The sequence below is a fragment of the Lipophrys pholis genome (assembly GCF_963383615.2).
Source record: "Lipophrys pholis genome assembly, chromosome: 8".
Taxonomy (NCBI): domain Eukaryota; kingdom Metazoa; phylum Chordata; class Actinopteri; order Blenniiformes; family Blenniidae; genus Lipophrys; species Lipophrys pholis.
In genome coordinates this window covers 15856720-15859824 of record NC_137630.1, presented here as the reverse complement: position 1 = coordinate 15859824, position 3105 = coordinate 15856720, and positions in this window count along the sequence as shown.

Sequence of the window (3105 nt, the reverse complement as noted above, 5' to 3'; positions counted from 1 at the left end):
ACTGCCAGGACATCACGAGGATCAGCGCATGGGAGCAGGGAATTCGACCCTTGGGGAACTCTGGGTTTTCTGTTTGTATTTTTTACAGAGTTGGCAAAGTTACTCACATTCTTTTTTTTACTCAACTTAAGTAGAAGTTATGAACTTCAGTAAAAGTCATTTCTAATTGTTTTTGGTACAATGGTGAATTTTGTATGAAAAAGCAAACAGTTAATAAGCTGGCTGAGAGTTATTCACAATTACTCCGAATGATTTTCACTTTTTAAAGAGAAAAAGGACGTATTGTCAGTGAACTTGAACTAATATACCTGGATTTTTACTAAATTTGTCAACTTCTTGTCTCCATAACTCCAAACGTCACAAACGGAGGTTGACATAAAGTCACGATTCCTGAAATATCTATGTAAATGCAGCAAAAAAAGTACAGATATCTTATTATCTGTCACTCACATCTTCAGAGGGTTTGGTTGTTTCTGCCACTGTGTTGACAACCATTGATTTTAGATTCTTACTAATATTGCGCGACCGGAGTTATTACTTTTATGGGAGAAAAAAACTAAACTGTCCAGATAAATTCAACGTGTTGTTCTTTTTCACTGCTGAAGAATGTTTGCAGGCATTAATTAAGAGTGTGTGCGCCGTTAAGAGGAGCTCAAGCGGAGGTCAGCTGGGAGGGCGCAAGCGATAAAAGACAAAAGTATCAACAAACATTCCTGGAGGTTGAGCGGCCTTCCTGCTTTCCTTGTCATTTGTGGAACCGGGGTGTGGTCCAGGATGCTTCGTGCGGCCTGATTTCCCAGGCTGTGATGATTTGACCAGCAAAGTGGAGTCCAAACTGTCTGTTGTGATGACACTGATGATGTTTCTCCCTCCAGCTTGTCTATCAACATTCCTGCGTCTAGATTCCTCCCCTGCTTCCTGCAAAAGGTCCAACGGGCCCCCGTGTGGCCAGAAGTGTGGAGACTGACCCAGTGATGACCTCAAATTTGTGAAAGACAAACATGAAAAAGATTTTTTTTTTTTTTACTCACCCTTTAACCCTGTGGCTTGTGCTGTCTTGATGGCCCCTGCCTTCCATGCTGGTTTCATGAGACCGTGTGAAACGGGAACCACCGGGCCAAGTGTTTCCACATTTTAATCCCCGGGCAGCGCCGCAATCCAGCTTGTCCGACATGAGAGCCTGAAAAGAGCCCTCACAGGAAAGCATAATGCACTCAGCAGTACATTGGAAGTTTACGAGTTTATCAATCACGTCCTGAGCAACAGTGCCGCTCTACCAACATTTGAACAGATTGGGGTTCTTTATTACGTCACCTACAATGATGAACATTTCTTTCTCACGCACAATGTGCGCCGAGAGAGAGAGAGAGAGAGAGAGAGAGAGAGAGAGAGAGTAAAACCTGCTTTCTGGGCAAAATGTCAATGCCAGTTTTAAAACAGAAAAAAACAACAACAAGAACACTTTAGAGAACTGATGGAATTATTACCACAGTTACATTTAGTGTAGTTTAAGCTGGCTTGTTACTCGAGTGTTGCAGAGTCGTCTGTTGCTACTCTGAAAATATCAATGTGGTTACAGACGTTTTAATTTGCTCTGTTACTTGTTACAACAGATGCATATGAAAACAGATGAAGAGATGACCAAATGCTGCTACTATTTCACTAAACTCCTGCTTACTGAATCAGAAGAAAGTTAATCGTGGACGACCTCTGCCCACCTTACTGCAACATGACATACACCCAACTCTACTATAAGTACGTTGTACCCGTACTGACTATAACAACTGAATACCTCGTTACTGTTTCTTTAAAGTCCTGCTTACTAAATATGGAGCGAATTCTTCCTGAGCTTCAAACACGAAAATATAATGGGAGTGTCCACAGTGTCTGTGAGGTCCTATCAACATCAAATACATGTCATTCTTCTTTTTTTAAAAACTTTCTTCTGCAGTCAACATGATCGTGGATAGTCGCGACGGTTTTGCTGCTCCTTTTGATTGTCTCTTGCTCATCTAATCATCCAAATGATGGAGCATCTTCCTCCAACAAACGGGTGCGTGAGCGTAACGCAGCGGAACTAATTGAGTAAACTATGGCTTATTTTCTAAAGTAGATGGCTACTTTTTATTTCCAATAAATAGTGCAAGAACCACTGCAAGTTTTAAACTGTGATCAATCACTCATTCTCAGTCACATATACAGACACCAGTGACACATCCGAGCGAGGAAAACAGACATACACACAGGAAGCAGAGCCATCAACTTCCTTTGTTCTGACAATACTTTCTGGCAAACCCCAAAAATGCTCCTATGTAAACATAAGCTTGTGTTGTTGAATGCACACTGTAGAAAAAAAACAAACAACCTAAAGTAAATATCTGACACACTAGTCTTGATATTTGGATGTGGACTTGCAGTCATTTCCCTTCTCTTTGTCTCTCGCGCAGCTCTGACATGTACGAGCCCCTGATTGAGAAGTCTGCGCTGTTGTTCCTTCCAAACGAGTTTTGAGTGCAGCGCCAAAATCCTCCCTTTCTTCCTCCTCCCACCTTTAATTCTCCTCCAGTCTCTGTTGCCTTGATCCCATACAGATGTTCTTCTTTAGCACTCCCGTCTGGAAGGAGCCTCCTCCTATTGTTCAGAACGTAAGTCCCCTGGCTCTTTCCGACCCTTCCCAGCTCACACAGCATGCACGTGCTCTGTGCAGACAGCCATACGGTGAAGCAACAGTTTTGTTTTTTTTTGGACATATAGACCCATGCAACCTTTTATCACTGATACTTTTCTTTCCTCTGTCCTTTTTCCCTTTTTTTTTTTGGAAAAGGGCAAACTCTACAGGCCTGTAACCAGTCCTAATTGGCTCTGATTGGGTGGCTCTGCAGACATCTTGAAGTGATTTATGCTCAAGGTTGAGAGGTTTGTGAAGGTTGCGAATGCTTCGGGTCTCAGCGAGTCTAAATCACAAACCCCGGGAGCTTGAAATCCTTGATCCAGATTCTTTCTTTGAGCACGTCTGTGCATATTGATGGAAAAGAAAGCAAAGCGTTTTAAGACTGGGGAAACGCATTTCACAACTCATATCTCTCCCCAAACGTTTTTTCTAAT